This window comes from Bos taurus, chromosome 20, assembly GCF_002263795.3.
Source record: "Bos taurus isolate L1 Dominette 01449 registration number 42190680 breed Hereford chromosome 20, ARS-UCD2.0, whole genome shotgun sequence".
NCBI lineage: Eukaryota > Metazoa > Chordata > Mammalia > Artiodactyla > Bovidae > Bos > Bos taurus.
Window position 1 is genome coordinate 22,186,642 of NC_037347.1, and position 11,777 is coordinate 22,198,418.

The following is an 11,777-nucleotide window of genomic DNA, read 5'->3' on the forward strand; positions in this document are numbered from 1 at the left end:
TGTACTGTTAAATACACAGCTAAATTTATGCTTAATTTTCAAATGTATCTACACTGTGGCAACTTCTTAATGATATTGAATCTGGATGATGGGCAACTGGAGGTTCATTGTGCTGTTTGTTCATGCTGTTTTTGTGTATGTTGACTTTTTTCTTTAAAATATTTATTTATTTGGCTGCATGGGGTCTTAGTTGTAGCATGTGGGATTTTTGTCGCAGCATACAGGATGTTTGTTGTGACTCTCTATCTTCTCTCTAGTTGTGGTACTCAGGCTCAGTTGTTGTGGCCAAGGGGCTTAGTTGCTCTGAGGCATATGGGCTCTTAGTTCCCTGACCAGGGATCAAACCCACGTCCTCTGCATTGGAAGGCAGATTCTTAACCACTGTACTACCAGGGAAGTTCCTAGGTTGATATTTTTTCCCAGATGAATACCAACAAAAGAAGATTCTGATAAAAAAAATCATGATTTATGTTACAATCATAGCCCATGAAAGGAAGAAAACAGACGTATTTTTCCTAAGTCCAAGAGATTTGAAGAATCCATTATACTTTTTGAATTAATTACAATAAGATCAGTTACAATTTGATGAGTTTAATTCAAGTTGAACTTCATGTAATAAACAATGAGGAAATAAAATTTCTCAAAACCAACAAGTAAAGCAAGCATCATTATCTTCAAAATTAGGGATAATTTTATAATAAATTATTGTAGTTAAAAATCAAGAAATAGCTGGTGAACTTCTTAAATGTACACGAGCCAGAAATTTCATCATAATAAGAAACATAAATCTGTCAAAAAGGGACTTTCACCCCCACCTGGCTAATGTTTACGTTTATAGTTGTCCTCAAAACATCTGATTGGTTCATAGAGTCTGCCTTTGATCTTTATCTCTCTAATAAGCTGCAATGATCAGCTCAATATTTTATAACCTTAAAATGTCTGTGTCAGCATCTCATCTGCCCAAGGTTCCTGTTATTGATATCCTGTTACTGTATTTATATATGGCACCTCTTCTTTTATCTGGAATTCAATTTAATTTTTATTTATTCCTTTCCTCTGCGTTAAGTCTGTAAATTTGAGAATCTTAAGAATGGAGGAGGCTTGGAAGAGATTATTATTATGTGAAGGAGACTGCCCATTTTTGTTGACTCCAGATAGTGCCTTCAGGATCGTCAGAGAACTAGTTAGTTTGGTTAAGTATCAGTAATATGTGTGCCCACAAGAGGCCAGGAAGTGGGTCCTAATCAGACTCCAGGGCCGTGTCTACCGGGATGTAGAAGGCAGACTGACCCTCAATGGCTGTGAAAACTCTTAGGGCTTTAAGACAATTCAGAGGAAATGTGGAGACTTCTCAAAGGAGATACTGAGGTTCCCTCTAACAGCGCTTATGGACTGTGGACTGCGCAGTGCTGTGATCCTCCAAGCATGTGGGCCACCTCCAACCGAATACACTGGTGAAGGACAGTCAGTGTCCTCTCCTGAGTCTGTGGTGTAGGGGAGCCAAGGACGTGGTAGAAGTTTGAAATAGCTGCCATGAGGAATGGGAGAAACATCTGATAGAAGTATTCACTGGAGAAGTTTTGGGCTGTGAGGAAGAATAATCCAAGGTTGGAGGACCTTAGCACATGATTTTCTCAGCAGCCCCAAAGCAACCTGCGTGCAGGGACTGAGAGGATGGATGGATGAAGTGATGAGAGCCATAGGGGCAAAGATGGTGAGCTCACGGGTGAGACTGAACTGATGCGACCTGGCCTCTAGCCTGAGTAACGAAAAGAAAGAAGACAGAAGGGAGGAAGGTTAGGGGAAAACACAAGAGACAATTCAGTGTGAGGGGGTTACTTGACTAGATCAAAGGCCAAGGGGTGGAGTAAGATGTGGAAGAACTAGAAGGCTGTGGTCAGTGAGCAATTCACTGGAATTCATTATATCACAGGTGGGGCACATAGATGTGCAAAGGTCCCCAGGTGTGCCCATGGGAGGAGGTAGTTGTTAGGGAACAAAGGTCAGTGAATATATCAAGCCACGGTGAAGCTAGAGTTTTGGATGACTTATCCATGTGTGTGTTAACACTGATGGCAAGTAGCAGAGAGAAAGACTCTCTGGTATGAATTTAAAAATACCAGAAGATTAATAGATAACAGGTCACTTTTATTTATTTTTTAAATTTTATTTATTTGGCTGTGCCAGGTCATAGTTGCAACACTTGGGATCCAATTCCTTGATCAGGGATCGAATCTGGGCTTCCTTTCATTGAGAACAGAGTCTTCACCATTGGACCACCAGGGAAGTCCCCAGGCCGCTTTTATTCGGGACTATCAGTCCCAGCCTCTGATCTCTAGCCACTGATTTTTGGAGTACTGTAAAGGAATTAAAGGACCTTGGTCCTCTATTCTCTGAATATTCCCCACCACACCCACACCCATCTCCCCCCTCACACACACACACACACACACACACACACACACACATCCCAGAAGCCTCTCTCATTCTAAATTAGCAGAGAGTAGTGGAAAATTCCTAAATATAAATCTCTCATTAAATCAAAAGAGAAAAAAGTGAAGATGACAATAATTTATGTGGTAGATGAATGGTTTATAGAATTACGATGAGTCAAGAAATCTGGGTATTTATTGCAGGTTTACTTTGTGCTTAGCTTAGAGTTTAAGTGTAAGGGTTTTGGAGTTCAACAGTCCAAAGACCAGATATTCTGCTTAATAGCTGCGTGAGCAAAGCAAATTACCTCTGGAAACTTCAGATTGTTGTCTTAAAATTATGATCATACCGCCTACTTCATAGAATTGCTACGAGGATTAAATGAGATGTTCCTTATAAACTATGAAGTATTTGGGAGAATAAGTGCTCAACCTCTGCTCAGTATTATCATCCTTCTCCTTCCTTGTTCCTGGGTTTTTTTCCCACATACTCCCCTTTCCTCATTCCAGAATGAAGAGAAATTCATCCACCCGTGTGTCAGGGGATGTGATGGGTTCAACTTATACCAATACCAGAGTTGTTTCTCTCCCCAGCTTGTGGTTCAGTGATACTGGTAGCTGAGATCCACCACAGTGGGAGTATTTATACTATGGCAATTGTCAAATACTTGAGAATAGGGCTTTTGAAGGGTCTGGTTTTCCAGCACACGACTGCCTTTGGGTTTCTGGCTGGGTGTTTCCCTGTCAGCTCAGGAGCTAGATGGCAGGCTGGTGTGCAGCTCCTAGGCAGTTCCCAGCCTCTTGCAGATTTTCGTTAGTGAGACTCTGCTAGCATGAGATATCTGCTATCTTCTCCTGCCTCAGTGCCTCTATCACCTTCTGACTGCTGGACTCTGGGAAACATCACCATTGCCAGATCCCTGTATTTCACAGCCCTTTCCTGATGTCTCTACAGTGTTCACTGGTGTCAGTCGCTCAGTCATGTCTGACTCTGTGACCTCATGGTCTGTAGCCCGCCAGGCTCCTCTGTCCACGGGATTCTCCAGGCAAGAATCATCGAGTGAGTTGCCATTCCTTTCTCCAGGGGATCTTCCCGACCCAGGGATTGAACCCAGGTCTCCTGCATTACAGGCAGATTCTTTACCACCTGAGCCACCAGGGAAGCCCAGTGTTCACTTAGGGGACCACGAAATCTCCAGTGTTATCCCAGCTTATGCCTAGTTTTTTTTTTTTTTTTTTTTTAATTATAATTTTATTTTATTTTTAAACTTTACAAAATTGTATTAGTTTTGCCAAATATGCCTAGTTTTTATCACAGAATTTAAATATTTTTGAAAGAGAGGGGAGGAAGGACTAAGAGCACTCCAGATCCCTCAAACACAGCTCCAATACGAGGAAAGTTTGGCCACCTAATTTTCTCATTTCTTCAGTTTTTTATTTTTTCCTTCAGAGGCAAAATGCTGGGCTTTTCCACCTGACTTTTTCCTTGCAAGTTTGCCATTTTCCCCAGCGGCCTAGAAAGGGAGAGCAATTGATTAAACTTTTCTAGGTGATTCTATCTGACTTATCCTTACTGGAGTTTTCCCTTTGCTTCTGGCCTATAGATTAATTGTCAGTTTTTATTTTTATTTGGGTGTTCATCTTCTTTCTTCTTCTTAAGTATTTTGATCAGAAGTTGAAAAAGGTTATGTCAGAATCTGCTGGTTGAATGTCATTTTACACTGGAAATCATCCTAAGAGAAACTCAATTTTGCTTACAAACTTTATGTTTGTTTGGTTCCTTTTCACACCCTGCCCCTCTGCAAAGTTGTTATTAAATAGAATTATTTTGCATTATATTTCCTTACAGAAAGTACAGAGAGCAAGGACAGGATCCAATTCAATTTTGAGTTTCTAGGAATTTCTTGGACTGTACCACAGTACCCTGTCTAAAAATATTCCTTCAGTATCCGCAAATAAATGAACAGAATTATGATCCTTGAAGGAGAGCTCAGAGCCAGGACGTACTCAGATACATTAAAGTATGTTTTCAAAAATTACATTTTGGAACCATCTTACACTGTTGGAGAAAGCAATGGCACCCTGCTCCAGTACTCTTGCCTGGAAAATCCCATGGACGGAGGAGCCTGGTAGACTCCAGTCCATGGGGTCGATAAGAGTTGGGCACGACTGAGCGACTTCACTTTCACTTTTCACTTTTCACTTTCATGCATTGGAGAAGGAAATGGCAACCCACTCCAGTGTTCTTGCCTGGAGAATCCCAGGAACACTAGGAGGAGCCTAGTGGGCTGCCGTCTATGGGGTCATACAGAGTTGGACACGACTGAAGCGACTTAGCAGTAGCAGCAGTACACTGTTGGAGGGAATGCAAACTAGTACAGCCACTATGGAGAACAGTGTGGAGATTCCTTAAAAAACTGGAAATAGAAATGCCATATGACTCAGCAATCCCACTGCTGGGCAAACACACCGAGGAAACCAGAACTGAAAGAGACACGTGTACCCAAATATTCATCGCAACACTGTTTGTAACAGCCAGGACACGGAAGCAACCTAGATGTCCATCAGCAGATGAATGGATAAGAAAGCTGTGGTACATATACACAATGGAATGTTACTCAGCCATTAAAAAGAATACATTTGAATCAGTTCTAATGAGGTGGATGAAACTGGAGCCTATTATACAGAGTGAAGTAAGTCAGAAAGAGAAACACCAATACAGTATAATAATGCATATATATGGAATTTAGAAAGATGGTAACAATGACCCTATATGCGAGACAGCAAAAGAGATACAGATGTATAGAACAGACTTTTAGACTCTGTGGGAGAAGGCGAGGGTGGGATGATTTGAGAGAATAGCATTGAAACATGTATATTACTATATGTGAAACATATCGCCAGTCCAGGTTCGATGCATGAGACAGGGTGCTCAGAGCTGGTGCACTGGGATGACCCTGAGGGATGGGATGGGAGGGAGGTGGGAGGGGGGTTCAGGATGGGGAACAAATGTACACCCCTGGCTGATTCATGTCCATGTATGGCAGACCAATACAATATTGTAAAGTAATTAACCTCCAATTAAATAAATTAAAAAATAAATCTTAAGAACATAAAAAAAAATTACCTTTTAACCTCAATAAATAAAACCTGTATGAATTTTTAAAATCCCCTCCAAACTAGTGGCTTTAACAAGAAACAAAGCCCCAGTCTGAGTATGTACTGGATACCATCTACCAAAATAATTTCTGGCAGAGAAAACATTTTATCAGAAGACCTTTCTCTACCAGAAAGACCTGTATTTTAGGGTCATCCTTAGGAATGTGTTATACAGTTGATAGTGGATATTTTCTGAATAAGAAAGTTGGCAGAAGAGGCAGTGAGGAGGCTGACAGTGATTATTTACAGGCTGCTCTTATGCTGGGGATCTCTGTGGACTGTGTGTGGGTGCTGGGAATCAACAGGGGTGAGTCTACACCCCTCTTCCTGCCTCTCTTGTCAATGGGCAGTCTGGAGAGTGAGTAATATCAGCTTGATTTACTTTACCTGTATGCCGCCAGGTTGTGATTAGCTGTCACAGGGAGTAACCTCTCTTGTCTGAGTGAGTCATCAAGTTGTTTTATTTCTGGAGCAGTAATACCTTTCCTTTCCATGTGGGGAGAATCAGGTGAGCATGAGTGTTGGGCTTTGTTAAACCAATCAGAATCCTTTTATATGGCAGGAGGCGCCAGCCTGGGTTCATCGGGAGCAAGGCATGCTAAAGTAAGCTCATTTACTTCCTTACAAGGGATTGTAGTAGAAAGGTGATAACTTTTGGTAATTACGTGTTGGTTAGTGAGACACCAGACAAACATATGATATCCTTAAACATGAATCCAGGAAATGTGATATGGAATATAATACAGTGGATTGTGTAGATTTGATTTTTAGCTAATTTAATAATAGAGGCCAAACATTTCTAATTAATCAACCCATGTTGGCTTAAAGGGTTTTTTTCCCAGTGTGTGCAGTTTTATGCAGGATTCATGAATTATAGTTTGATAAGCTACCTCAACAAAGACAGATGACTAAAAGCTGAATGCATGGATTATAGGCTGGGTGATAGAATCAAGATCTCAATAGACTACATGATAGACTTTCAAAAGATAAAATTTGGCATGGATTAATTAATGTCTACACTTAAATTTTAAAGAATTAACCTCACAAACAGAAGTTGAGGGAGATGTAGAACAGAACAAACTTCTTAAAATATAAACCAAAGAGTTTTGTTGATTTTAAGCTTATGCTACCTAATCGTTTGCTGCTGCTGCTGCTAAGTCGCTTCAGTAGTGTCCGACTCTGTGTAACCCCATAGATGGCAGCCCACCAGGCTCCCCCGTCCCTGGGATTCTCCAGGCAAGAACACTGGAATGGGTTGCCATTTCCTTCTCCAATGCATGAAAGTGAAATGTGAAAGTGAAGTCGCTCAGTCGTGTCTAACTCTTCGAGGCCCCATGGACTGCAGCCTACCAGGCTCCTCCGCCCGTGGGATTTTCCAGGCAAGCAAAATGAATTACTAGATTGTGTTATTAAAATTATAACAGAAGAGGAATGGAGGCCAGTCTTTTCTGTAATGATCAGAACACACTCATGCTTATTTATTACTATGACTCAGGTCATCATTCCAGAAATTATGGGAATCTAAAAATATGCCTGTTTTTTAATAACCACAGCAGAAGATAGGAATTGAGGTATCATAAGAGAGGTAAAGGTATAGGTGAATTCAGAGAAGCCAGGGATTATTTCTAGGAATAGAAATTAAGAAACACTCATTGAGGAGAAGGCATGCATATTAAAAGCTGGAGGAGAGAACACGGTCACATCTCTAGTGTCTGAATCTTAATGGGGTGTAGCCATCAGATACATGGCACATGATTACAGAGGACCAACCTGAAGTGTCAGAAACAAAAGGAAACTAATCAGAAACCCCAAGTGTAGAAATGGTAGAGAGAGTAGGTGAGTTGGGCTGAGTTTGTCAGTGACAATAGTTTAAAAGAAGATTGGAAAGGTGAATTGGAGCCAGATATTTGTGCCTTGTTAATATCAATGGGAAGCAGCCACAAGTCTTCAAAGAGGTCCTTTCCTCTCAAACAAGGACTGAATTTCCCAGCTTTGTCTCTGCTCTCTGACCACCACATTCTAACTCTGGATTATTATTCTCTAGCTCGAGCCATTGGGGGTTCTATACCTTCTGTCTGTATTCTAGCCAAAACCAACCCAAATCCATCTGTGTGTTATTAATATTTGTAACAACTACAGTTCATGCAGAATGTGTTTGCATTTTACAGAAGTGATTTGAACAACTAATCAACCATAAAGGGAAGATAGAGTAGAAGGAAAAAGATTGAGGCAGAGAAAGAGGCAATGAAAGTTAGACTTAAAGTTGTACTTAGAGGAATATAGAGGAAGGAGCACTTTTAAGAGATACACGTAATTACCTCTGGAGCAGGATCTTACTTACTAAAAACTATACACATCCCTGTTTGAGTTAGGAACCAGGTAAGAATGATCCCCGGGCTTTGCAGGTGGCTCAGTGGTAAAGAATCCGCCTGTAATACTGGAGACACAGGAAATGCAGATTTGATCCCTGGGTCGGGAAGATTCCCTGGAGAAGAAAATGGCAACCCACTCCAGTATTCTTGCCTGGAAAATTCCACAGACAGAGGAGCCTGGTGGGCTACAGTCCGTGGGGTCGCAGAATCACACACAGCTTAGTGACTGAGCACGCAAGAATGGTCACCATCTCCACAATAAATTAACTCCATCAATCAAAGTGGAAAATAATTAGAAGGTTAAAATTTGAAAAGGAAGAAGCAGAACTCTCTCTTTTTTTTTTACCCTCCCAGCCACATTATGTAGCATGCAGGATCTTAGTTCCCTGACCAGGATCAAACCATGCCCCTTGCAATGGAAGCACCTAGTTTTAACCAGTGGATTATTTCCAGATTATATGATAGTTTACCTGAAAAAAATAAACCTCTAAAATTGAAAGCAAAATGAAACAAATTAATCTAAACTGTATATCAAGTTGATGATACAGCCATAAAGAAAAAGGGATTATTTCAACTGTCTTTAGAACAAGGACTCTGACTATATATCCTTAGTGAGATACACCATAATACTGAAAAATAGGGCAAGGCTATCTTGCATTTTACTTAGTAATAACTATGGTATTGCTCCTGATGTCATAGTTTTGAAACTAGCTCATGTGTATCACAGGGCAAAACAAAAAAATTATGTTTACATTATTAGGAACCAGTATTTTCAGTGTGAGAGAAGAGATATAAATCCAAAGAAATTTTTAAACGCCTGTGTCATTCTCATCAAACTAGACAGGGAACTTCATCAATTTGCTAAGGCACACACAAAAACAACAACAGTCAGTGTGACTTTAATGGTGAACTATTTAACATTTCTCCCGTAAACTGGGGACAAGACAATAATATGTATTTTTACCACTTCTATTCACATTGTACTGAAGATCCAGCACTAGAAATTGTACTAGAGATATTGTCAGTGCAATAAAACAATAAAAAGAAATAAAAGGCATTCAGTTGGAAACGTGAACATGAAAGTCGCTCTGTCGTGTCTGACTCTTTGCGACCCCATGGACTGTAGAGTCCATGGCGTTCTCCAGGCCAGAATACTGGAGTGGGTAGCCTTTTCCTTCGCCAGGGGATCTTCCCAACCCAGGAATCAAACCTAGGAAGAAGTAAAACTCTCTTTACTCACAGAAAATCCAATTGAGTCCACAGATAAGTGATAAGTTTGAATTTAGCAAAGGTATCTGGATACAAGGTCAACAGGAAAAAATATTTTTACATATTAGCAACAATCAAGTAGAAAATAAAAATGTTAAGACTACCATTTATGACAGTACAAGGTAGTAGATACTTAGGAATGACAAAGATATGCAAACTTCTACATTGAAAACTACAAAACATTGTCAAGAGAAATTAAGGAAGACCTAATTAGAGACACCATTTCAAAGATTGGAAAACTCGGTATTGTTAAGGTGACAATTCTCCTCAAATTTATCTATTAGATTTAATACAATTATATAAACTCTCAATAGGTTTTTTATAGAAATTCACAAGTGATTTAAAAAATTTATAAGAAAAAAGCAAAATATCTAAAATAGTTAATCTTGAAGAAGAATGGATTTGCAGGACTAACCTGCCAGACATCAAGAATTAATCTAAAATCTTGTTTACAAGAGTAAGTCTATGTGCTATTGGCACAAAGACAGACAAATCAGTCAATGAAACAGAATAGAGAGTCTGGAAATAGACCCATGTATGTGTGTTTACTTGATTTCCAGCAAAGTCACCAGTGCAATCCGGTGGGAAAAGAATGAATGTCACTGGGACAATTTAATATTTACATGGAATAAAAAGACCCTGGTAACAGGCTCTTCATTATAATGTGCTCAAAAAGCAACTTGAGATTAAATCATATATATAAATGTGAGAGGTAAAACTGTAATATTTCTAGAAGAACACAGAAGATAGTATATTCATGGATTTAGGGTAGGCAACAATTTATAATTAGGACACCAATGAATTAACCATAAAAAAGAAAAGTTGACAAATCAGCCTTCATCAAAATTAAAAGCTTCTGTTCATCAAAAGCACCATTCAGAGAGGGAAATAAAATCATATATCTACAAAGAGAATTATACTAGAATATTTATGGCAGTTTTACTTATAACAGCCCCAAATGGGAATGGCTCAAATGTCCATCAACAGAAGAATGGAGAAACAAACCACATGTGTATTCACTTGGACAATTCTTTCAACTTTTTGGACAGAAAAACACAGGAAAAAAACAAACACAATGGGGTACTAACCATGCTTTTGAATTATTCCTGGATATTTAGATCTGGAATGCATTTATGAACTGGCAAGGACACACATCACATTATATAAAATCATTTCTATTTTATCTTTTATATATAGCATGGCTGAGTATTTTTAAAATGAGTATAAATATTTTAATAAATCATGAATTTCGCTTTATCATATGGTGTAAAAGAAAAAGAAACATATGTATATCCTGTTACTACAGCTACACCTACATTCTATCCCATACAAACTTAGTATTTTCAGTGAGGTTTTTGGGGTATATGTGGAATTGTCTGACTTTTTCATAATTGCTCTTAGAATTCATCTTACCAAATAAGATACTTATCTGAAAGACTTGGGAAATACAGAAACAACTGTCGTCATCAGCAAGCGGGATGTATTTCTTTGCTATTTAAGTTGGAAATTTCTTACATTGCTAAAACTACTTCTAGAATTTGTTTAACGTAAAAACACAGGCAGTATAATTCACAGAAGTAAATGTGCAGTGATTTGAAGTATTTAAAAATGAAGGTATTGCATGGCTTTCCAATATAAAATATACAAAGACAAAATTTTTAAAAAAGGAAGATAAGGATAAGAACTGACTGGGAGATGAGGCAATGACACCAGTCAGAGAAAGCACAGCGCTTTAAGGTTGAGTGAACCCGTGCCAACCGCATAGACAGGGCTTGAAATGCTAGCTTGGTCCACAGGCTCCTCTAAGAGGTTCCTTCCCTGAACCATCACAGAGGGGAGCAGCCCCGGGCGGGGCCCCTGCCTCAGCACTGCAGTAGGTTGTCCCAGAGGAATTGCAGTGATTTTTTTCTGGACCCATCAGATGTCTCCTGGGGAGACTGGCACATTTCAAGAGATAGCCAAGCAGTTGGCAAATTGTGGAAGTTAAACTCACATAAGAGAAAACATGCAGATGCCACGAAGAAGGGGAAGACAAAAGTAATCCAAAGCCGTCAATGAGCAGAAGTCATGAGCACTGGAAAGGATAGGGGGTATCAATTGACAGGAGTGAGAAGCAGAAACAGGTTCTAGTTGTGTCGATGATGCTCAGATAGTGCTTACAGCGTGCCAGAGAACTGTCCTAAGTATTTGTATATCAACTCACCTAATCCTGAATTTAAGGCAGATACTATTATTCTCATTTTCCCAGATGAGAAACTGAGGCAGGAAAGCATTAAGTATCTTGGCGTCTGGTTCCAGGGGTCCTCCTTTTAGCTATTACACTGTTCTGCCCCACCACATGGTCCCACCAGGATGGGGGAGTGGGGGTGGTGGGCGGGGGTGCTGCTGCAGAGGCAACCTGTGCACTGCAGCGTGGAGGGTTCGGGGCCAGCTCTAGAGCTGTTTCCGTATTTTTCCCCATGAGGCCTACCTGTGTGACCTCTCTGAGTTTTTTTATGAAGTCTAGCTGGAGGCCTGAGGGTCTTAATTCAAACCAAGGACACAA